The 25,115-nt window shown below is 50.2% G+C and overlaps 1 protein-coding gene across 17 annotated transcripts in view; it reads right to left on the reverse strand.

The window, feature by feature from the left end:
• EPB41 (erythrocyte membrane protein band 4.1) overlaps window positions 1-25,019 on the reverse strand; it is a 181,637-nt gene extending 156,618 nt beyond the window's left edge. For 4 of the 17 annotated variants that reach the window (XM_070774974.1, XM_070774984.1, XM_070774967.1 and 1 more), the window contains exon 1: window positions 3,445-3,676. The gene's annotated coding sequence lies outside the window, so the exon portion shown is untranslated. The other 13 variants (XM_070775001.1, XM_070775021.1, XM_070775018.1 and 10 more) reach the window with 9 other exon arrangements.
• Window positions 25,020-25,115: the final 96 nt, after the last annotated feature.

Below are 25,115 nucleotides of genomic sequence, written 5' to 3' on the forward strand. Positions count from 1 at the left end.
GAATGAAATGGAAGGCTGGCTCTGTAGTTTCCAAAAATGTTAAAGTCAAGCTGCATACAAAACAACACACTGCTGAATTCTAAATGTGAGGTGCAAACCTGACAAAAGAGAAAAACAGGAAAAACACATAGGTCATATCTCAACAAAATGCCACAACTATTTTTTTTAGAGACAGGAATCATTTAAAATCATTTTTTAATTTAGATATTAGCTTAGAAATGTTTCTAAAAAGAAAAAGGAGATACAAGTACCTTTAAAATGAAAAGAGGAAGATTTGTGTGCTATTCTGTTTATATATAAATTATCATATCACATTATTTTATATATTATATTGATGATAAGCCTACTTTGTAAGTCCCTTGGACTGCAAGGAGATCTAACCAGTCCATTCTAAAGGAAATCAGTCCTGAATATTCTTTGGAAGGACTGACGTTGAAACTGAAACTCCAATACTTTGGCCACCTGATGTAAAGAACTGACTCATTTGAAAAGACTCTGATGCTGGGAAAGATTGAAGGCAGGAGGAGAAGGGGACAACAGAGCATGAGGTGGTTAGATAGCATCACCGACTCAATGGACATGAGTTTGAGTAAATTCCAGAAGTTGGTGATGGACAGGGAGGCCTGGTGTGCTGCAGTCCACGGGGTCACAAAGAGTCAGACACGACTGAGCGACTGAACAGAACTACTTTATTAAGGCTTCTCAGGTGGCGCTAGTGGTAAAGAACCCACCTGCCAAAGCAGGAGACAATCCCTGGGTCAGGAAGGTCCCCTGGAGAAGAAGGAAATAGCAACCTACTCTACTATTCTGGAGAAACCCCATAGAAAGAGGAGCCTGGTGGGCTCCATGGGGTTGCAAAGAGTCAGACACAACTGAATCAACTGAGCAGGCACACAAGCTTACTTTAAAATATAGGCTTGTTTACCATATCTACTGCTGCTGCTGCTGCTAAGTCGCTTCAGTCGTGTCCAACTCTGTGTGACTCCATAGACGGCAGCCCATTAGGGGCCTCTGTCCCTGGGATTCTCCAGGCAAGAACACTGGAGTGGGGTGCCATTTTCTTCTCCATACCATATCTACTACTTCGACACAATAAATATGATTTGAGTGTTTAACAAACATTAAGGAAATGTCAGCTCTTAGACCACCAAGAAACGGAAGAGATGTAGAGAAGCCCACTTAAGAGATAAAACTTTCTTCTATTAGTTTAGTCTGTTTGTTGACAGCCAGAGTTTTCAAGTGTCCAACCAGTCAACTGGTGGAGTTCTTAGCTCTGAGCAGAATGGAACCCTAAGAGGTTTTCTTAATCTACCACCAGCCACCTTCTACCACAAGGGTTGCGCATACTGATGGGGCATTTAGGACCTAATCCTTTTAACAAACACCACTTCAAATTCAACCAGCTGGCCATATTAATGAAGCTCAAAGAAAACTCAAAACAAAACCAAAAGTTCCATCAAGTCCCTTTCACAAAGGGACATTTTCCCCACACTTCAAATTATTAATATGGAACATTCTTAAAGAGAACTGAAAACAGAAGGAATATACTGATAAACGACAAGCACAGATGGAAGCTCATGGCCAAAGGTACAAATGAGAAAGCATGGGTTATTACTGAGTAGTTAGTTCTTTTTTGACTGGAAAATACAAGTAATAAAGAGAATAAAGGTAGAAAGGTAGACCAGGGCCACACTATGTACAGACATACCTAAAAGACATTTGGTTATAAAACACTGGTATAAATGTTGGGAGAATTTTGGTGAGGTCTAAAGAGTCAGATCATTTATTGATATTTCTAAGCCTGAATTCAATTATACAAGGGGAAAAAAGTATAGTTTTGTTCTAGAAGAAAGAGGAATCAGAAGGTTAGCATGCTGCAGGTAAGTTCACTTTTAATAGTAACAAAGATATACCATACTTCAGTTTCCCCAGGGATATAAATAATGCTTATCTTTACCTTAATTATAATCTTGCTGTAGAACGCATTCTGAATTAGCACCTTGATATCAAGGCAATGTGATGCTCAGTGTTTATATTCACTTTTTAATCTGTCATTTATTGAGAGCTTATTGTGTACCATATATTGTTATGTACTCCACATGGATTATATTAATAACACCTCAAGAAACTATTTTATATAGCCAAAATTGGTCAGCTAGCAAAGAACTTATTGTTTCCAACTTACAGAGCAGGAAAATGAAGAGTATGTCAAGTTTCCCTAAAAAGTAAGAGTTAATGCTGCATAACAAAACTGAGATGAGAATTATATTGACAGCACTGGGTACAGTGTACATCCTCAAGAGAGTATAAATTCACTATAATAATATCCAAGATAGAAGACATCACCATTTCTTCCAATCTTCCCTAAAAACAGAACAGAATAGCAGCTGTGAAATCACACAGACTACTAAAAAAAAAAGAAAAGAAAAGCTCGGCATCTCTTAAAAAGAAAAAAACTAACTCCTAATCAGCAATACATGCCAAAAAACGACAAGTCTCCACAGACTAGTCATTTACGGTTGGGTACAGCTAGAGAAAAAAACAGGATGAGAGTCGCTATTCATGTGGCCAGAAATCAATCCCTCGGCAATTTGTTTCACGTGAGATCACTTTCACTCTCAAGAGAACGCTGGTTTCTGGGAAGAACAAACCTGTTTTGGCAAACCCCCACCAGGAATAACAGCCTGGCGATACATCTCGGTGGACAAGCCCAGATACTACCCTCTCCACAGGTAAAGGCAGCCCAGCGAGCAGGAGGAAATACGTCCAAGCCGACAGATGCACAAACTGAAAAAGGAGGTCACGAAGCTGGGAGTCGGTTTAACCCCTTGGTCTCTGGGACCCGGGAAGACTCAGTGGGAAAGCATAGAGACTTGGGGGTGGGGGGGGGGGATTTTTTTTTTTTTTTTTTTTAATGATATGGGTATCTGTGGCGGGAAGGCCTTCAAGTCCTTGCAGGCTCCCTCCACCCCTCACAACTGAGCCTGACTTCAGACCGCCCAGCTACCTCGTCACCGAGAAATCGCTCTGCGGCTGCACCCCACACCTTCACCACCCGAAACCTGCAACTCGCCCCCCACCTGCTTTCCTTCAAGGGCTCCTGCCCACTGTACCATGACTGCCTGACCAGACGGTACCGATCGCCCCCTCGTCAAAAATGCACCCGGAGCCTAACTTTTAAACGCTCCCCTCCAGCGCCACCCCGGCCTTATTTCCCCCTCAGGCCGACCGCGTCCCGGCTCCAAGCCTTCGGTCGCCGGCTTGCAGAGAGGGCTTTGCGGAGGCCGTGCAGCCCGCGCCCCCCGGCCCGGGCCTGCGGAGGGGCTGGAGACAAAGAGGCAGGGGCACCGCCGCGGCCTCCAGGACCGTCCCCTCGGGGACAGCTCCGAGCCCCCCACCCTCCTACCCTAGTTCCGCTCGCGCGCCGCCACAGCCTAGCCTCACCGGTGGTTCTGGGGCCCGGGCTCCTCGCGCCCGCCGCCGCAGCCGCCAGACGAACAATGGCAGGAGAAGGCGCGGGCGTCCGAGGCTCGGCCCTCTGCGGCTCGCTGGCCCTGCGGGCTGCAGGCGGACTGACTGACTGACTACTAACCCGCCGGCCGGAGGGAGGGAACGAGCGAACGAGCAAAGGGAGCGAGCGGGCGGCCCCGGCGCGCGCCCTCCCGCCTTCCCTCCGCGAGGCAAGGGCTGGCCCGGCCCGCAGCCAGCCCGCCCCGCGAGCCCCTCCCCCTCTGTTCGCCACAACATTGTAGTAAATTTCTATTGGACGGCGCCGGAGGGAAGGAGGGGGCCGGGCCCGCGGCCCGCCAGCCCATTGGCTAAGGCCGAGTTCTCGCTCCTCACGTTTTCCCCCGCCCTTCCCTAGGCCGGTAAAGAGAGGGGAGCGGAAGGGAAAAGAAGGGGAAAAGGCCAGGGGCTAGCCGCGTGTGCGCAAGCGCAGGTCGAACCGGCTCTCAGGTCCTTAAGTTCCCAGGGGCCCCGCGCTACCTACGTGGGGAACAGAGTAGCTAGTGCCCAAGACGAAGGTGACGCCCTTTCCCGCTCCTCTCCCCACCCCTTTACCCCCCAGGAGGGCCAGATAAGGGTCCGAGATTTGGAAGTTGCTCCCAAGCTAACCACGCTCGCTGGCTGTCCCCCAAATGCACCTACTGACCTTGGATAAGTCATTCAGTTTTTCCGGGCCTCGGTTTCCCCACCTACTAACTTGACATCTCTAGGCGCCATTCGAACCCTGACAATCGATGAGACTTTACCTCTCCTGGTAGCTGTGTTAAGACCTGAAATGGATGCTGAGTGTTGCGGCCACGCCAAGATTTTAGCTGTCTTCTGCATTTACGGGTCTCCTAATTTTGCTGTGGCACCCTCAAAATCGTGAGAACTTAGCTTCAGAAATCTGGTCTCCAGCTGAGCTTAGAATAGCTCTCACAATTGCCTGATGTGCCCGTTATTTCCTTTCATTAGCTTCAGAGGCCACTTGAACCTTCCACACTCCCTGCCAGGCTGGTGTCTAAACCAGGGAGCAGAAAGAAGGCTCAGTTTTAAGCATGGTAAGAGGTAAGAGAGTTCTGGTATTCCCATTTTAGAGATGAAGAAACCCAAGCAGAGAGGCTTAGACCTGCCAGGATAAGAAGCCAGGCAATCTGACATGGGAGCCTGTATATGCCAGCTAGGCTGTCTCCTTGTATCTAATCCTAGACCCCTCACAACTCAGCTTGGCCTCTAGAAACAGACTGCTGCTAAGTCGCTTCAGTCGTGTCCGACTCTGTGCGACCCCATAGATGGCAGCCCACCAGGCTCCCCCGTCCCTGGGATTCTCCAGGCAAGAACACTGCAGTGGGTTACCATTTCCTTCTCCAATGCCTGAAAGTGAAAAGTGAAAGTGAAGTCGCTCAGTCGTGTCGGACTCTTAGCCACCCCATGGACTGCAGCCTACTAGGCTCCTCCATCCATGGGATTTTCCAGGCAAGAGTACTGGAGTGGAGTGCCATTGCCTTCTCCAAGAAACAGACTACTTGAATTCAATTCTCAGTCTCCCTGATTGTTTGGCCTACTCTGTGCTTGTTCCCAACCCATAAAAGGGGATAGTAACAAACTCCTACCTACCTCATAAGAGTTACTGTAAAAATTAAATGAGTTAAAATATGTAAATGGCTTAGCTCACAGTAAGATCTACCTAAGTGTTAATTATTCCTGCTATTTGGAGACTAAAATATTGACTGAGAGGCGTGGGGCTCGCTGACATAACAATAATATATTTGGTAAGCACTAAATTGTCAGCACTGAGCTGAGCACTTTACATGGTTACCTGTTTGAAACATCCTAAGAGACCCTTTAGGATCACCTGATTACCCTATCTAAAACAGCCTCCACTAACACACCCTTATTGGAGAAGGAAATGGCAACCCACTCCAGTATTCTTGCCTGGAGAATCTCAGGGACAGAGGAGCCTGGTGGGCTGCCGTCTGTGGGGTCGCACAGAGTCAGACACGACTGATGTGACTTAGTAGCAGCAGCAGCACACCCTTGCCATGCTTTAATTTTGCTTCATGGCACTTCTACCTGACTTTCTACTGTATACTTATCTGTTTGTCCCTCTCAATAAATTGCTGCAGTTTAGACTCACTAGATCACAAGCTCTGGGAGGGCAGGGACTTTGTCTTTTTGTTCATCCCCCAGAACAGTGCATACTCAATAAATATTTGCTGAATGAGTGAGTGAGTTATCCCCATGTTATATAAAAGGAAGCTGAGACTTAGGTGGCTTGGCCAAGGTCATTCTGTGTAGTAGGGTGAAGCACCTGTGCTTGAATATTCTAGTCCCCTGCCTCAGGTCTTCAGGTTCAGGGAGCTCTAGCTCTACCACCTATGTGCCTCAGAGGTCCCCTTCACCTGTCAGACCTGGAAATCTGGTGCCATGAAGGATAAATCCTGAAGATCAATCACAAGACAGCTAACCACTACCATCCCCGTGTTATCCAGCAAATACAGATTCATGAAAACCAATATTCTCTATGCCATGAACTGCTAGGCAAGGATAATAGTTTCTGTTTAAAGAGGCTTGGTTGGAGTGGGTAATATTTAATAATCATCACCCTGAAAAAAAAAAGTGGGGTTCTCAGACTAGAAGAAAACAGCGGAACATAAGGCAGATGTAAACCACTCAAATTTAGACTGCCGTGTGACACCACATCAAAAACTGTTGGCGCAGGCTTTAGAATCTTAAAATATTTAAGTCCAGTCCTGGCTTTTAATTCTTAGACTGGAGATGAAAGGGCTTTGGAAACTGTAAAGTACTATCCACACATGAGGGATTTTTGTTAATTAGTTAGGTATACACCATAGCTTGTTAGGCTAAGTGCCAGATCCTTGGGCATAACTGGGCCTAACACATAGTACAGAATGAGAAGAAAAATCATGCCCAATCAAAGGCAGAGAAACTACTCTAACTCCTGTGCCCATCTGCCCTCTCAGGAGAGGCCTCTGCAAACCAGACATCTGGTCCCAGCTCACCCCACAGAGGCTGCCTTTGAGTACAGGGTAAAAGGTCCCAAGCACCATCTCTGAAGCTAATTTCCTTGGAAGAAACTCAGCTCCCTCCTCCCTCCCTGTCCTATGCTCACACCTGGGTGGCGGCTGTGCCACGCTCCAAGCCCCAAGACGGGGTCTCTAGCGGCCATCTCTATGCCGCCTGCCAGCTGAGCCCGTTGCTGCCTCCCCCACCATCCCTCCTGTTTCAGGCCCTGCAAGCCGCCTCTCAGCCCCTGAGCGGTCAAGGGCACTAAGGGGAAAAAGAAAAAAGACGGCATGAAAGGGTCCTAATCCTTCCCCATTACAAACTGAGCTCCAGCAAAAAAGCAACACCAGCTGCACAGAAGAGGGTGAAATTAAACGGTGAAATTAGGTGGTGACCACTGAGGAAGGCCAGGGAGGGGAGATGGGGCCTCCGATGACCTGGAAGAGATGAGATTGGAAGAAAGCAGGGGTAGGTGGGGGAACAGTTGGAGACTGAACCATTCCCAAATCTGGGACGTGGGTGGATTAGGGACACAGCTGGCCTGAAGCTCCAGTGATAGGGCTCATGGAAAGCATTTGTTGGTTATGGGGGTAGCAAGAGATGAAGAAGGCTTTGAAAAGCTGGGCCCACCAGCAAAGTGTTCTGAACAGTCACTACTGAATAAAAACCAACCCTGGTACCAAAAGTACATGAAGAGTAGAGCTTTCCATACGGCCCCTGATAATAGAATTGAAGTCATTTTATAGCTTTTAAACACAAATTATAAACAAGCTATAACAAGGCAGAAAAACTGCTATTTTTACAATGATATGCCTTTCTAGGGGATTACTTTTAGTAGTACTTGCATTGTTCACAAAAAAATAGTCAAATAATTTAAAAATTTTAATCAGCATAAAGCCATCAATCAGAAATAACTACCATCAATATCTTAGTGAAAGATTTCCCTTCTAGTACCTCTCCTATCATATACTTTTTTGTATATATATATTAAGTCACATGAAATTGCTGATTTTATAAGTTATTAGCAATTGCATATGGTTCGGCCTAATGCTTTTTTAAAATTTAGATCGTATTGTTTCAGAACCAACTTTTTTTCCTCCTAATAATATATTATGACACCCACAGTGCCCTCAAGTGGATGTACCATAATTTAATTAAATTTAAATGTTAATCATTTAGGTTATTTCCCCTTTTTCTCTCTTTTTACTTTTTTCTTTTTTCTCTTTTTTCTTTTCTCATTTTTTTCTTCTTTCTCTTTTTCTGTTTTCCCATTTGTCTCTCTTAATACTTGACAAATATCCTTTTTATATCTAAATTATACCCATGATTATTTTTTAGAATGCATTGACTGCAACATATGTATATATATTTTTTAGTTACAGCATACAAAGCTGCCTGTGCTAGCCTTTGTCAAGAGAAAAGCAAAAGAAATCAGCAAATGCAATGAAAGACAACATCTTAAATGAATACTCTTACATATTTGAAAACACAGAGCATGTTTTGACCCCTCTGATAGAATGCACTTTGCTTACAAAAACTGTGTTAAGCTCTGTTTTAGAGAGTTCTCTGTGCATAGTAAAAGAAAAAAAAAAAAAAAAACAGTAAATATGATTAAAATACATATATTGGAGTTGGCAAGTTATGTCCTTTCTTCTATGAAGACACTCCAAGAAACAAGGGGCAAAAGGGAAGGAAATTGAAATTGTAAAAGAGATTCCAGTGGACAGTCACTGAGGTATTCTTTAGGCCTCCAGATTCACAAAATGTAGAACTAGATAGGCCCTCAGAGATCAACAAGCCCAAGCTACATGTAAACAATTTGGAAAAGGAGTCCAGAAACTGGAAGAGGCTTGCCTGAAGTCACACAGCACAGGGGTGGCAGAGTCCAAACCAGGACTCAAGTTTTCTGACCCCTACTACAGATTCTGTTCACTTCCTTCTTATAAGTCCAGCTCATTCCTCTTCTGAAGTTGGAGGCCACAATAAATTGTACAGCCATAAAACCTAGGACTATCTGAGCCAGAAGGGAAATAACTTATTATTAAAAATAATGACCATTATATTTATTAGATATTTACTATGTGCCAGGCACATACTGAGTACTTTATATGCATTAATGCACTTAGCCTCATAGCACCCCTGAAAAGTGTTATTAGCCTCAATTATAGTCTAAGAAACTACAGTCTAGAAACATTAGATGATTTGTGCCATGTCACACAGCTTTAACTAAATCTGTCTTCTACCTCTGTCCTCTGCTACACACGGCTTTCATGTCACTCTCAAGAAAGCACTTTGGAAATTAGATGAAGGAGCAACATCAACGTCTGTCCCAAAACCCCAGGGAAAGGCTGCTGCGGCTGCTTCTGACTGGAGCCCTGGGACATTTAAAGAGGGACCCAGGGATCTGACCTCCCACGACCCTTCCAATCCCCTTCTCTCACCAGCTGGACTGAGCCTAATGGCCCTGATCCAGCCAAGCTTCCAGCTCACTCAACCTTAACCCACTAATTCTCTCTCTCTCAGGCAGGGAACCCTCCAGGCCCAGAGGGTTTCCCAAGAAACATGGGGACAGGCTCAGTGCCACCAGCTAGCTGAGCCCCTTCTAAACCTGCTGAAGTCAGCCTGCCCCAACCCTCCCTTGGGAGAGGGCAGAGGAGGAGCTATGATGAAGCAGGAAGGAACTGGGGGCCAGGCTTGACTTGCCCTAAGATCCTCCAAAGTTGCTGAAGCAGGACAGTTCCTGAACTGTCTGTCCTGCATTCAGCTAGTCTCCATTTCTAAGCCTTCCAGTGACTGAAGTTTTTCCGTGGGGGAAAAAAGAGAGAAATCACTACAAATAAGCTCCAGCCTTAGCTCTGCAGTAAGTTCACTGTGTGGCTCTGGGCAAGTCACTTACCCTCTCTCTTAGCACAGGCTGCCTTAACAAAATGCCATAGACTGGGTGGCTTAGGCAATAGAAATTTATGTTCTCACAGTTCTGGAGTCTGAAGTCCAAGATCAGGGTGCCACCCTGGTTAGATTCCAGTAAGAGCTTTCTTCCTGGTTTGTAGACAGCCACCTCTTCTCAGCCCCCCACATGGCAGAGAGACGGGGAGCTTGCTGGTGTCTCTTCTCACAGGGACACTAATCTCATCATGAGGGCCCCTCCTCATGACCTCGTCTAACCCTAATCGCCTCCCAAAGGCCCTGTCTCCAAATACCATCACATTGGGATTAAGGCTTCAACGTGAATTTTGAACAGGACACAAATATTTATCCATTACACCCTCTCTGGGCTCCCATTTCCACATCAATCAAACGGAGGTGCCTATCCAGGATGTCACAGTGTAGCAAGAAGGATCAATTATGTAGGAGGTGCAAAGGGTTTTTCAGATGACAGGCCCACATCTGCACTGAGTATGAGTTATATTGTTTATTTTTATTTTATTCTGCTGTCAACCAAGCAAGGAAAAAACTCTCAATCCCAAGGCAAAAGCCTCCCTGGAATTGAGGACACACTGGTCCCCCTTTCCTCAGCCCGCAGACATTTATTGAGCACCTCCTGTGTGTGGGCACTGGGGACCATGGAATGAATGAGGTTAGTCCAGCAGCCCCAAGAACAGACATCCTCCTCCTCATCCCATATTTGGCTGATGGCAAGAAGAGGTAAAAGGATCGGGGGCTTTTGAGGTAGGCAGACCTGGGTTTAAATCAAGGCTCCACCAGGGACTTCCCAGGTGGCCCAGTGGCTAGGACTCCACACTCCCAGTACAAAGGGCCCAGGTTTGATCCCTGGTCAGGGAATTAAATCCCACACGCTGCAACTACAGATCCCACATGCCACAACTAAGATCTGGTGCAGCCAAATTTAAATATATACATTTAATCCTTATTAAAAACAAAACAATAGCTCCAGCACTAAGATGCTATGTGAGTTCAGGAGAGTCACCACTCCTCTTCCTTATCTATAAAATGGGGATGACACGTGCCAACCATTGTACCAAGTACTTTTTATGCAACATGTCACTGAACCTTTCCAACAGCCTCTGGAGGAAGGTATGACTATAATGCCCATTTTACAGATAAGGAAATAAGAGTCTCAGAAGTGAAAAACTTCCCCAAGATCACCCAGGTAGTAAGGGTCAGAATTAGAATTCAAACCCACATCTGCCTGGCTTTATTGCTGGTGCTCTTACAGCTTACAGATTGTTTGCATTCCTGTAATGGTCATTACAATAATACCAGTGTACAGAGCACTCTCTGTGTGCCCAGATCCTTTACCTGCATTCTCTGATTTAGTTCTCACAGCCCTATGGAGTGGGTACTATTTTAACCCCATTCTTTAGCTTTGGGAACCGAAGTCAGAGAGGTGAAGCAATTTGCCTAGTGTCACACAAGCTTCCCTGATAGCTCAGTTCGCAAAGAATCCGCCTGCAATGCAGGAGACCCCAGTTCGATTCTTGGGTGGCTTGATTCCTGGGTTGGGGAGACCCCTGGAGAAGGGATAGGCTACCCACTCCAGTATTCTTGGGCTTCCCTTGTGTCTCAGCTGGTAGAGAACCTGCCCCCAATGTGGGAGACCTGGGTTTGATCCCTGGGTTGGGAAGATCCCCTGGAGAAGGGATAGGCTATCCACTCCAGTATTCTGGCCTGGAGAATTCCATGGACTGTATAGTCCATGGGGTCACAGAGTCGGACATGACTGAGCCACCTTCACTTTCACACAGCTAAGGACAGGTATAGTGGGGAAGCCAAGTATGTCTGATTCTAGAACCCTATCCTTGCCCACTACACTATCCTGCCTCTCTTTCCCAGTGAAGCCATGTAGGTGTCTTTATCTGTTTATCTCTGGACGAGAAAGCTGAAGCCCCACAAAAGTTAACAAAAAGCCTATGGGGACCCAACAACTCAGCTAGCAGCTAAGCAGGGACTTGAACTCAGGCTCCTGAGTCTTAAACACTGGATTATTTCCTTTACCCATAATACCAGAATCCTGGGCATCAGAAAATGCCTCTATGGGACTTCGCTGGTGGTCCACTGGTTAGGAATCTACCTGCCAATGCAGGGGATATGGGTTTGGTCCGTGGTCCAGGAAGATTCCACATACTTCAGGGCAATCAAGTCCGTGTGCCATCACTACTGAGCCCACACACCCTGGAACCTGTGCTCACAACAGGCGAAGCCACTGCAGTGAGAAGCCTGAGCACCGAAACTAGAGCGTAGCCCCCGCTTGCCAGAACCAGAGAAACCTGTGTGTAGCAACAAAGCCCCAGAGCAGTCAAAAAGAACTTTAAAAATTTTTTTTTAATTTTTTTTAAAGAAAGAAAATCCCCCTGTGAGCTAGACCTTTGGAAACCACACCCAGCTTCTCCAGGGGCAAGGGGATCCCTTCTGAACCAAGCCAGGCATGGAGAACCAAAGGTGTAAGGGAGAAGAAACTTTCCAGAACACTGCTTGGAAAAGACAGCAATTAAACTAGTTATGCAGCTGCCCTTAGCTTTGGGCACCTCTGCCTTGGTCTCTCTAAGCCATGGACCCATAGCTGGAAGTGGGGGGTTATAGAGGAAGCTGCTCCAGGCCTGGGGCCCCACTGGCCAGCACAGCTGTCTGCTGTGATTTCTGCTGAGAAACAAAAAGCTCAATCCTCTAGGCCTAAGTGCTAATTACCAATAATGACATAATAACCATGTGGGCCCAACAGCCAAACAGTCCCAACTAGAAATTCTGCATAGCTCAGACTTAGGAACAAAAGATCTGGGCACTCCAACGGAAACTGATGCCCTGGCAGAAAATGTCAGAAGCTAAAGGGCTTCAGGATTGACCCAACCAAAGTATTATCTGGCAAATGGAGAGAATGATGACCACTCACGCAATTATTTATTAATTTATTGTGTTTGTGTGTATGTATGCATGCTCAGATTAGTGCTAGAGAAGAAAGCTTCATTTATTCATTAATTCACTCCACAAGGACCTCCCTGGTGGGCTAATGGTTGAGAGTCCACCTTCCACGCAGGTGTTTGATCCCTGATCTGGGAAGAGTCCATATACCACAGACCAACTAAGCACATGTGCCACAGCTACTGAGCCAGCGTTCTCAACCCTGTGCTCCGCAACAAGAGAAGCCCTCACAAAGAGAAACCCGTGCACCGTATCCAGCCCCTGCTTGCCGCAACTAGAGAAAGCCTGTGAACAGCAACAAGGACCCAGCACAGTCAAAAATAACTTAATTAATTTTTAAAAATTCACTCCACAAATATTTGTTGAGCACCTACTATGTACCACAGACTCTTCTAGGTACAGGAGATATGACAATGAACAAGACAGACAAATATCACCATCATCTCTGAGCTTACATGCCAGTGAGGGGAGTCAAACAATAAGCAGATACTCCATAAAATATTGTAGGTCAAAGAATGGTAAGAGATGTGGATAAAAATAAGCCGGGAGGGAGGAGAGGGAGTGTTGGCATTGCAGTGTCACACTGTTAAACAGAGCTGTCTGGAAAGGCCTTACTGAGCAGGTGACATTTAAACAAAAACATTAAGAAGATGAGAGAACAAGTTATGGAAGGATCTGGGGTAGGTGTTCCAGGTTGAAGGGCCAGCAAGTGCAAAGGCCCTGGGGTTGGCGGTGTGGCTGGTAGATTCAAGGACTTGCCACCTGAGATCAAACCTCCAAGTCGTTAACAGAAATAGGAAAGAAAAGGCATCAGCTAGACTGATCACCTACTGTATACTTGAGCTCTCTTACACCTTAGGACAGTTCTGGAGGTAAGGATAATGCTCACTTGTCTCGCTGCTTTACGGTTGAGGAAACAAGACCCAAAGAAGAGAGGTAATGATCCCACAGAGGCTTCCCAGGCGGTGCAGTGGTAAAGGATCCACCAGCCAGTGCAGGAGACTCAAGAGATATGGGTTCGATCCCTGGGTTGGGAAGATCCCCTGGAATAGGAAATGGCAGCCCACTCCAGTATTCTTGCCTGGAAAATTCCATGGTCCCAGGAGCCTGGCGGGCTACAGTCAACGGGGTCACAAGAGTTGGACACGACAAGCACACACACACACAGTGAGCCCACGCCACACCACTAGAACAGGCAGGTCTGCTTGCCTCCGGTTTTCTCCAGCCTCCCTGCTGCTCTTCTCTGTGCCCCGCCTGGGCGAATCTAAGTATGTCTGTGTTGAGTGAATGAACAGATGGGTGAATCCTGCACATTCTCAAGCCCTGCCTTCTTCATGAACTGCTCCCTAACTGGCCTTGGCTGATTTCTTCTTGCCTCTGCTAATCTCAGAATGACAACAATAACAGTCATTTCAGTGTGCCTGCTATGGAAGGAGTACTCTACCTGAATTATCTAATTTAGCCCTTAAGTACCCATGAGAAGCTGCTAATATTTTTCCCATTTTACAGGTGAGAAAACTGAGGGAGAACACCTTGCTAGGGGCCCCATGGCTGGTCAGTGGTGAAGCTGCAATCTAAACGGAGCTCTCTCTTGGCCCCCAAATCCCTTCTTTTAATCCTGTAGTGTTAGTAGAAACCTCTGACATCAATCCATCCCCTTCCTTTTATAAATCAAAAAAAGGCTCCAAGAGGGCGTGGGGAAGGGACGCCGCCCTCCAGCCCCCAGTGTAGCGGTCCTTCCACTCCACCAGATTTGGGGCCTGGACCAGGTCTGCCCTTCGAGACCTATCTCGCAGCCTCTGCGAAAGTCTTCATGTCGCCTTAGCTCCCTGAAGACAGTGCCAGAGAGCTCAGAAGCCACCTCTGCCCCTGAGCCCTCAACTGTCCCCACAGTAATAAAACCAGCCAAGGCCTGGGTGACGCAAGATCCTCCCGACTCTGCTTTTCCCAAGCACTTGCAGTGGTGATGGAGCAGAGGAGGCTGCAGAAGGGCAACTCTGTCCTCGTGTGACTCCTGGAAGAGAGGCCGTGCTAGGCATGGTGCCAGGAGGGCAGAGACGGGCCAGGGGCAGAGGCCAAAATCAGGCCAAGGGTGAGGCTAGAGTGTTCCAGCCAACCAGGAAGGGGGAAGTGGGGGTGTGGGTGGGGGGGGGATGCTGAGCCTCTGACTTTGAAACCAGTCTACTGGATGTCATCTGTTCAACAAGAAACTATCGACTACTCCAAGTCCCTAGATTGAGACGTTCTCAGAGGCAGCAGTTATCACAGTTGCTATAACAGCTGTCACAGCAGCAATCACAGTTGCTCCCTACCACTGGGAATTCCCAGGTGGCTTGGTGGCAAAGAATCCACCTGCCAATGCAGGAGATGCGGGTTCGATCCCTGGGTGGGGAAGATCCCCTGGAGAAGGAAATGGCAACCCACTCCAGTATTCTTGCCTAGGAAATCCCATGGACAGAGGAGCCTCGGGGACTATAGTCCATGGGGTCGCAAGAGTCAGACATGACTAAGCAACTGAGCACACACACACACACACACACACACACACACACACAATGATCCCGTATCAGTGAGCGACTAAACAACAACCTACCATTGAGGCCTCATTGTGCTGAGCCCCGGACTGAGTGCTCTATTCACCTTACTGCCAGTCCTCACAGTAAAGTCACCCCGTTCCACAGCAGAGGAAAGCGAGGCTCAGGGCGGTGCCATAATAGCCAGCATCACAAGCATTCACAGGACAATGCAAAACAGGTCCGGAGACCTACGTTCCTGCTGTGTGACCCTGCGCCATCAGCCGCCTACTCTGATCTGAGTTTCCCACATCTGTACCAAAAGAGACTTGGTCACCAGCCTCTGCTGTAAAATCCAAGAGACTCAGGGATCCAGTTCCACCCAGACTACGGGGCCACCCACAGATAACAGGACATGACATTTGCTCCTCTCCCAATCACACAGAAAAAAAAAAGGGCCTGATTATCAGCTTGCAGGGAAAAAAATTAAGCTACATATTTTCAAAATTTCAGTCCCCTTTTCAGGGCTGCTGCTGCTTTTGGCCTCTAGTCTGGGAGGAGCTTCCTGGGTGGGGAGCTGGGAAGAGTCCAGGCCTTAAGACCACATGTCCTAGAGCCTGAGGCCAAGGGGGGCAAGGGACAGGAGGGAACATGCTCGGCTGAGGGCCAGGACCCCTCTGGAGATACGGGGCTGTTTCTTAATCCTTTCCTTCCTTTGTTGGCCAGCGCTGGCTGCCAGGAGAGGCAGGGGAAGCAGTGGGCAGAACCAGGGAGACCAAGAAGTCCAAATCATCATGATTTCAGTAAAGCTGCCTTTGACGGGGGCCTATGACATTCAGACACCACACAAGGCCATTTGTGGGGCTTACCTCATTGAAGCCTCCACCCTTCCCTGTGAGGAAGACCACTGTCCCCATTTCACTGAAGTGGAAACTGAGGTTCAGGGAGGGCAAAACAACCCATAAGTGGCAGAGCCAGCAGGGACCCCAGTTTGTTGACTCCTGAGAGAGGCAGCTGCTGGGTGTGACAAGAGTTGGGGTGAGAGGAACAAGGAGGGAAGCTGGAGGGTGGGTGGGGAGAGGGCACAGTGGAAAGGGCCCTGGCAGTCTCGGGGGGTGGGGGGGGCGGGGCCAGCAGTTACGAAGGCGCAGGAAGAAAAGGGTACCAAGTGTGGGATCTGGGCCTGCCTCCCTGTCCAGCCTCATCGAAATCAGCACCGACCTCTCCCTTCCTGCTCCGGCCATACCAAACTAGGTACTTAGGACCTGAGCACATGGGGTAGGTTCGAGCCTTCACACATGCTGTTCCCTGTGCCTAAGAGTCTGTTCCCTCCACTGCCTACCTAGAGAGCTCTTATTCATCCTTCAAATCCCAGCTGAGCTATCTCTCCCCCTGATGCCCAGTGTTAACCACCTGCTGGTCTGGGCTCAGTCACTTCATGCTTCCTGAAGGGGAGGAACCTCCTCTCTGCATCATCTTTGTGCCCCGCTAGAACCTGGTACACAGTCTATGCTCGATAGATGTTTGTTGTCTCTGCTTGTATTTTCTCATTGAAACACTGAGGCAAGCAAAACAGGTTTTCTTTTCTTGAAAAGTTTATTACTTTTCACTTTTTTTTTCCCCTTTGGCCTCACCTCACAGCATGCGGAACTTCCCCAACCGACTGACCGGGGATCAGACCATGCCCTCTGCAGTGGAAGCACAGAATCTTAACCGCTGGACCACCAGGGAAGCCCCCAAAACAGGTTTTCTCATCCACACTTCCAAGGCGAGGACAACAGGGCAAGAGAGGAGGTGATTTCCAGGGGCCACACAGACATCAATGGCATTGGCAAGGCTAGAACCCAAGGCTTGTCTGCATCTCACAGCCCCACCCGGCCTCCACCCCCAAAGAGCTCCCATCCCTGCCAGAGTCACCACAGGGGACCCCTAAAGCAGGAGGAGGGGAATGGGCCCTGGGGAACTGAGGCAGAAGGTGCCAGGAGCAGACAAGGGGCTTTTACCCCCTGACCCAGCTGTGTCCCTCAGCAGAGACTCCAGCAGGTCCCATCACCCCCTGACCTAAGACATCACCCTCACCTCTGTCCCCTCCTGCCTGCCCACAGGGGTCCTTTGACGCCCTGCAGGCTCTGGTTCTGCTTCCTGGACAGAGCTCACAACCACCCATGGTGCGTGTTCCCCGCTCCCCAGCTCAGTCCCAGGCCCCATATCTCAGCACCGCTCACCTGGAGAGTTGCCCTGCCCCTTCCCTCCTGTCTGTGTCCACACCCAGTGATCCAAATGCAATACAAGCCTGACCACCCCCTTCCCCAGCTTCATGTCCAATGGCCCCCATGGCCTCCACGTCAAGTCCCCTAACTCCCCTGAACCTGTCTCTCCAGCCGTGTTCCCCCAAGTGCAGGTCACGGCTCTGTACATAGCCAAGCAATTCCTTCCACTAGGATGGCTCTTTCTCCTTGTCTTTGCCTGAAGAGACAGTCGCAGGCCACACTTTGCATCCATCAGAGGTGGAGCTGGTAGTTCCCGTTTCCTCCTCCCCAGCCAGGCTCCGACATCCTCAGGGCAGGAGACAGTGGGGGCAGAGATGACACAGATTCACCTCTGTGCCCCATGCCCAGCACGGGGCCAGGCACAGAGTGGGTGTAAGTGAAAGCAGACAGATAGGAAAGGAAGGGACATTCTTACTTCCAAGAGGCCTCCTCCCTTCCCACATGTGGGCGCCTTTCAGAACCTGTTAGATTGGTGACTACCTACCCATCCCCAGCGGGTTCCTCCCAGGCCTGGTCTCCACTGTCTCAAGAGGGATGTTTTTGTAATCCCAAAATAACACTCATAATTATAACTATAATAACAATAATTGCTATCATTGAGTACTCACCGTGTGCCTTATGTACACTATTTAATCCTCATAAGAATTCTTAAAAGGTAGGCAGGTTATTTCTTTATTCTCATTTTACAGATAAGGACAGTATGGTTCTAAAGGGTTAAATGTCTTGCCCAAGGTCACAGAAAGAAAAGCAACAGAAAGCAATAGATCCAGGATTCAAAGCCATGTCTATCTGACTCTCGACTGCCACGCTATCAGGGCTTTGGCTTTCTGTTCTCTCCTTTCAATACTTTTGGAGCACCAGACTGGGTGGGGGTGCCGTGTGTGTGTGTGTGTGTGTGTGTGCGCGCGCGTGCGTGCAGCAAAGAGTCCAGCAGCCCCCACCAACCCTGTGCTGGGCGATGGAGACAGACAGAAAAGACTCAGACCCAGCCTCTACCTTCGTGGGGCAGGTGAGTTACACACAAAGAACTGTGGCCATGGGGTGAGCAGACTTGGGTCTGAGCCCCAACTCTACCCCCAAATAACTCTGTGACTCTGTAACTCACTTGCTTTACTCAGCACCAATTACATCATCCATAAAGTAGGGGCCATAATGCCTACCTCATAGGGTCACTGGGAGGACTAGATGAAATAATGTGTCTGAAATAACATATAACAACCAGCCCAGCATATTAAAAAATCCAATAAGCAGCAATAGTACATATGAGGACTCGAATCTCAGAATCCCCAGGCCAAGGTAGGATGCAATTCTCCAGGCTCCCTCACTGGAGCCTCCTCAGCCAGGGCCAAACACTAACAGTGAGGATAGTCCCTGCTCCACCCCGTTTGCTCATTGAATAATCCTTTGAGGGAAGTATGTTTTACTCACCCTATTTTAACAGGTGAGGTAACCAAGGCCCAGAGATGGTGGGTTATTGAATCAAGTCACACAACCAAAAAAAAATGGCAGAGCTGAGTCCTCCATTCAGCTACTTCCACACTGGGCAGAAGCCAGCCCTTATCCCTGGACCCTGGCCAGCCTGCTGGGGAGTCTGGGGCTCCTGACTCCTAGATTCTAGTTCCTCCTGGGTGTGAAGTTAAAAGTAGGAGAAAGGAGCCCAAAAGAGGAACCCTTTACTTTGTCCCCTCCCAGAATGAGCCCAGGGTGGGGAGGAAACCAGCAGTTACCAAGCAGGGCCTTGTGCCCAGCACTTCTCACTAGCTCTTCCCGCTGCCCACGTGGGGCAGGTGTTAGGATATGCATGTCTCTGATGAAGTCTCCAGGACTCAGAGAGGGTTGTGTCTTGTCCGAGGTCACACAGCTAGGAAACTGGCAGTCTTGGGAGGCAGAGTCCCTCCTCATCCCTCCCGCCTTCAGCCCTAGACCTCCCCAGCAAGCAGCCCCACCCTGCTGATGAAATCCAGAAGCTCCATCACTCCTTCCCCAGACCTAAGCAGAGGGCCCTGAGTCTAGCTGCCTAGGCCACTATCTCTGCTCCCTGATGCCTGCTTGGTACTTGACCATGCTCAGTTCAAAGGACTCAGGGCTCACTTAACAGAGACCTGACCCCAAGGAATTCACCATCTTGGGAGCAAAGCGAGGACTCGTGTTCACTGAGCCCCTATAACGCTGGGCACTTCACATGTGTTAGCCTTTTAATCCAATACAAAGCACATTGATGGGTGCACCGTGACTCCGAATTTATATGTGCTTTCATTCAGAAATATTCACTGCACATCTACTACAAGCCATTCTATCCTCAGTGCTGGGGGACAGCAGTGAGCAGGAGAACAAACATCCCGGCCCCTTGTGGGGTTCACAGGAATAAAACAACAAACATGCTTGTATCAGGCAAGTGTGAATATTCCCACCTCACAGAGGCAAAACTGAGACGCAAAGAGCCACCTAGCTTGCACATGGCAGAATGAGGATTCTAGTCCAGGCCAATCTGCCCCAGAGACCTTTGCATTGTGTCACGTGACCCCAAAATCACCACATCAGCATGCCAGGCATCCGGCGAGAAGTCAGCTGGTTGCGACAGGATCCTAACTTCAGAGTTAGGACCCTCCCTCGTCTCTTCCTCCCCAACCCCAGGCCTCCCTTTATACTTCCCAGTGGCCATTCCTTAGGAGAACCAGTACTCACCCAGAAGCAGCCACAGGATCCCGCAGCCGTCAGGGAGAAGCCATGGAGCCATCGCCACGGTGACACATGGAAAGAAAAAACAGCAGTGAGACACAGTACAGCCAGCAAATGCATCTTCGGGGTCCCTCCTCGGCCTGAGCGTGGGCCCAGGGGAACCCTGCCCTCCCTATGACTCAGGGGTTCTTTGGCACAGATACCCCCTTAGTCAGAAATCTGATAATCTACCTTGAGCTCACGAGCTCTCCCAGGGCCCAGCCCACTGGAAGCAGCAGGATCCCTGTGCACAAACATTAGCTGAGCACCTACTGTGTGCCAGGTGTCAGTCCTTGCCCTCATGGAACCTACAGTCAGTGAGGAGGCAATCTTACAATAACTGAATTGCAATTGTGATGAGCGCTTCAAGGAGGAGACTTGAGAACTTGGCTCCGTACCCTGGCTCTACGACATACTAGCTTTGTGATACCAGGCCCATTTCTTCATTTCCTTGCACCTCAGTTATTCTTCTGTAAAATGGGGAAAGTATTGGTACCCACCTCCAGGGCTGTTGTGAAGATTGAGTTAATATATGTAAAACATTTTGAAGAACGCTTGGCACACAGTAACAGAGGAAACTCTTCAGAAATGTTAGCTACTGTTACCATAGGGAGCTGTAGGCGTGGGTTTCAGAGACCTCTAGTGTGGGTCAGGCCACCACTGACCTGAGAAGGTAGAGATGAAAAGAGATGAGAGGTGAAGCTCTGAGCCCAGTGCCTGGTGTACGGTAACTAATTCCTCAATAAATAGTGGTGACATTTATTGGTGACATAAATAGGACTGTTCTCCAGTGCAACCCCAGGATAAAGCATCCCTGCAGAGCTGCTGTCAGAAATGCTCCCTCCCCACAAACATGCACCTAGAACTACAGCTTTGAACTGAAAAATAACCAGCCTTCTCACCTGATTCCACAAACGCCTCTTCTCCTTTGACCTTCCCAGTGACCAAGGAAGTGGACAAAGACAGAATGATTACTATTCCCGTTTTACAGATGAAGACAGTGAGGTGATGGAACTCTTCTCTGTGTGTTCTTGGGCCCTCATTTCACATCTCCAAACCGAGTTAAGTGGTTGAGCCAAGAGTCCAGCTGGCACCTGCCTGGATTTTGCTCTCCCTTCCATTTCCCCTTCAGTCTCTGCAATACTATGTGTCCAGTCCCAAACAAGCCTTTGAACATCTCCAGCTTCAGTCCCTTCCTCTGAAATCTCGAATCATAATTAGAACTGCAGCCTCCTGAGCACTTACTGTGCATGGCACTCTGTGCCAAGCCTTTCAAATGTCAAACAGCCAGCCCAGGATCCAAGCTCTCCCTCCACAGGCTCAGTCACTGCTACCTGACCCCTCCTCTAACCCTTGACCCCATTGCCAACTTCAGCCACTCACCCACAGGCCAAGGAATGTCTGCACTCAACGACTCCAAACCCATGCTTCACTGATGGAGAAACTGAGGCCCAAATTGGCCACATACCCCAGGGTGCCTTTCATGCCTAGCTCTTGCACTGAGCATAGTCAGGCGGGGCTGGCCCTTTGGAGAAGTTCCCTGTGAGGCCCTGACCCACAGTTGCTCTTTCTGTTCCTTACTCCCACCCCCGCCCCCGTTCATTGGGCCCAGAGTGCACCCACACAGCCTGTCCCCCACCTCCCTAGCTTGAACATCTCAGAGCTGTGAGCTCACCCAGCAGGGGTCAGGCAGGTTCTGCAAGTAAGGGTTAAGTAATGCAGGCACCTCAGTACCTACTGGGTAGAGTCACCCTCTTGTAGCTGAATCTGGGCTTTGGAGTCAGACAGACCTGGCTTAGAATCCCCAACCACTTCCTAGTTATGTGACTCTGCTCAAGTCAATTCACCTCCCTGAATAGGGATAATACCTATTCCCTCATGAGGATGTTGGGATTATGAGAAATACATAATGTTGCATATGAAAGGCTTGGCACAACACACCCTGCATAAGTGCTCAAGAGGCTACAGTTCTATGATTCAAGAACACAGGCCAAGAACAGGACTTGAGTGCCCATTACACTCAACTTTGCCCTTTATCCCCATTCTCTCCCCTCCCCTCACGTGGGGTGAGGATAGTCCCAAACTAGGTCCTGGGGGCTGCAGTAATGAGTGCTGGAAGATCTTAGAGACTCTATGTTCCTTCACAGAAAGAAAACTGAGACCCCGGAGAGAAAAGTGACTGCCCACAGATGATCAGGCAGTAGAATCCTGCCCTGTTAACCAACATCAGAATCTTAGGCCCTGGAGAAACTCTGAGTGACCAATCCCCCAGGGGACTGTCATAAAGGTCTACTCCGTAAACCCCCAACAAGTCTCAGGCCACCATGACCTCTACGGTGAGCCTTTCATGGGTATCCTATTCGGCTCTGGTGGCTCAGACAGTAAAGAATCAGCCTGCAATGTGGGAGACCTGGGTTCGATCCCTGGGTTGGGAAGATCCCCTGGGGGAGGACATGACAACCCACCCCAGTATTCTTGCCTGGAGAATCCCCATGAGGATTCTGGTGGGCTATTGTCCATGGGGTTGCAGAGAGTCAGACATGACTGAGTGACTAAGCACAGCACAGCACATTTAGCCCTTTGGCTAGCAGAGCCATACAAGTCACACTGGAGGTGCTCCGGGAAGGCTTGGGGAATAACCACATGAAATTCCTCTCTGGTTCCATAGCTCTGCTCAGGCTCCCCCTCCAGGGGGTCTCTCCATGCATCTCCCTTCCTCGCTTCCACCCTGGCCAGCCTCTGTCTCAGATCCTATCAGCACCACCCAACTCCAGCCAGCAGCACTCTGGGCCTCCAGAAGTCTCTACAGTGTCAGCATCTTCCCAGCCAGGCTGGGATGTTCCTGCCCGGTGCAGCCAGCCAGGCTCCCGGCCAGTGTCCATTCTGCAAACAGGGTGCTGGGCCCCATTCCCACTGGCCTAGGGACCGGGGCAGCCTGAGAGCTTCTGTTGGTACCTGGGGCCTTCAGGAGGGAGACTAGCCTGGTCTAGGCAGTTCAGGGATGGGCTGATCAGAAAACAGATGGGTGTCACCCACACAAGACATTCCACCCATATCCCACATCTCCAGGGACCTGGCAGGTCCTGCCTGACTCTTCTGTATACACAGAGAAAACCTCAGGGCTTCCTCACTCCATTCCCTTCTTAACGCACCCCCGCTGGCCTGTTCCCAGACCAGCTACCATTCCAGTCACTGCACACTCAGTGCTCATTTGATTCTGCTAATGCCTGTAAGATCTGGATTATTGACGAAGGAGGAACCTGGGGCTCAGAGAGGTGAAGTGACTCATGCAAGGTCACATAGCAAGGAAATGGCAGGACCAGGCTTCAAACCCAGTTCTGCTGCATGAAAAGCCTATAGGATCCCTGAAGTCCCCTTCTGTCCCTCCTCTCTGCTCCCTACGGCTTCGGAATGCCCTTCTTCCCCTAACTCCCACCTCCTCTGCCAAGTCTCTCCTCCCCACCCCTGGTCAGAATGAACAACTCCCACCTCACCGGTGCCCTTAACACCTTGTTTACATGCACTGGACAGCTGCGATGCAGGAATTATTTCTGAGGTGTCTGTTTCTCTGACACTCAGAAGGACCCTGAAGGCAGAGAGTGACCCCACCAAGTGCCCCTTAGACCTGAGAGTCTGTCACTTATACCTCCACCCTCCCGCACCCCCCCATGAAAAGTCTTCTGGTGGCCTCCTGTTGATCCCCTCCCCACCCCAGCCTCCTGCCAAGGCCAGTCCCCAGCCTGTAACTGGGGTGACGGTGGGAGCATGCAGTAAGTAGCCTTTGGGGCTCTGCTGCCAGTGCTCTGGGCGCCCCGGGGCCCCACCCTCATCCTTCAGTAGCTGAGCAGTTCTTCCAGGGACTTCCAGCTGCCCGAAGCCCCAACCCAGGTCAGGCTCTCCCTGAGCCTGGAGAAAACCTCCTCCTGGAGAAAAGGGCTCAGAAGCAAAGGGGGGGTCGGGGGGAGGAGCTGCCTTCAGTTCTAATCTGGGAATTTAAGGGGTCACATTCAGTCACTCCTTTCCCAGAAGAATCTGTGGGCCTCCGGAGTAACCTCCCCTAATCCTACCAGGTAGTCCTCCCCGCCCTCCTTCTGGGGCAAGCTTGGGCTGAGGTTGGTCTGGACACGTCCTGGCCTCCAATTTGCTGGAGAGAAGAAGTCCTATCCCAACCCACAGAGGTGGGGTCTGCTAGAAAGTGTAGATGAGGGCAGGACAGGGAGAGGCCGGGCCACACACAGAGGAGACGAGAGACACAGGGAACCGGGAGATGAGATCTAGCCGGAACCAGAGCCCGACAGGGAGACCCGGCCGACCGGAGGCAGAGAGAAGTCCCCTAAACCCAGCCTGGAAAGGGAGCTGTGCGGCCGGGGCGGCGACAGCAGAGCCACCCTGGCCGGCAGAGCCGGCGCCCCAGCTCGCGGGTCCCTCAGTCCGGAAACTCAAAGTCAGTTACGTAAGGGCCGGAGCGGGGCGCGGGGGCCGGGACCCAGCTGCCCGCTCCCGGCGCGCGCCGCCCTCCCGCCCGCTCCAGCCTCGCTGCAGCCCGCCCGGCAGGAGCACGCAGGGCCGACAGGGCGGGGTTGAGGGGGTGGGGGGGTGGGGGGAAGCCTGGGCTGCAGCCCTTCGCAGAGACCCGCCCGCCCGCGCCTCACCCCGGACCCCTGCCCTGGACAGGCCCGGAACCGGCTGGGACCGCGCGCCAAGCACCCAGCTCCGGACGCGAGCTCTCGGACCCCCTTCCTGCCTCCCCTGCCCCTCCCCGCACTCTGAACTTCGGGAATCCCAGACCCCCCCAACTGGACCCCCAGTTCGGAACTGGGGACCCGGAACCTCTATAGCGCCCCCGATCCTGAGAACCAGACCTCTCCCCGCTCCCCGCGGGACGCCCCGGGCCCTTGGGGAGTGCGTCCGTCTGTCTCTCACCCCGTCCCTCCCGGGACCCGGGCTTGTCCGCCAGGAGGTCCAGGCTCACCTGGGTTGGACAGGGCGGGGACCTGGCCGGGCCGGGCCGGGCCGCGTTCTCGCCCTCCGCCGCTCTCGCCCTTTAAGAGGTTCCTGCCACTTTGCCCCTTCGGGGGCCTCCACCTGCACTGACAGGGCAACTCTGGCGTGAGGCCCCGCCCCCGACCCGGGGTGCCTTAGGATTGGTGCAGGCAACTGCCAGTCAGCAGGGCGGCGGGGAGGACGGGGGAGGAACTGGGCGGGGCAGAGAGAGCGTCGCAAC

Source organism: Bos indicus, chromosome 2 (genome assembly GCF_029378745.1).
Source record: "Bos indicus isolate NIAB-ARS_2022 breed Sahiwal x Tharparkar chromosome 2, NIAB-ARS_B.indTharparkar_mat_pri_1.0, whole genome shotgun sequence".
Classification (NCBI taxonomy): Eukaryota; Metazoa; Chordata; class Mammalia; order Artiodactyla; family Bovidae; genus Bos; species Bos indicus.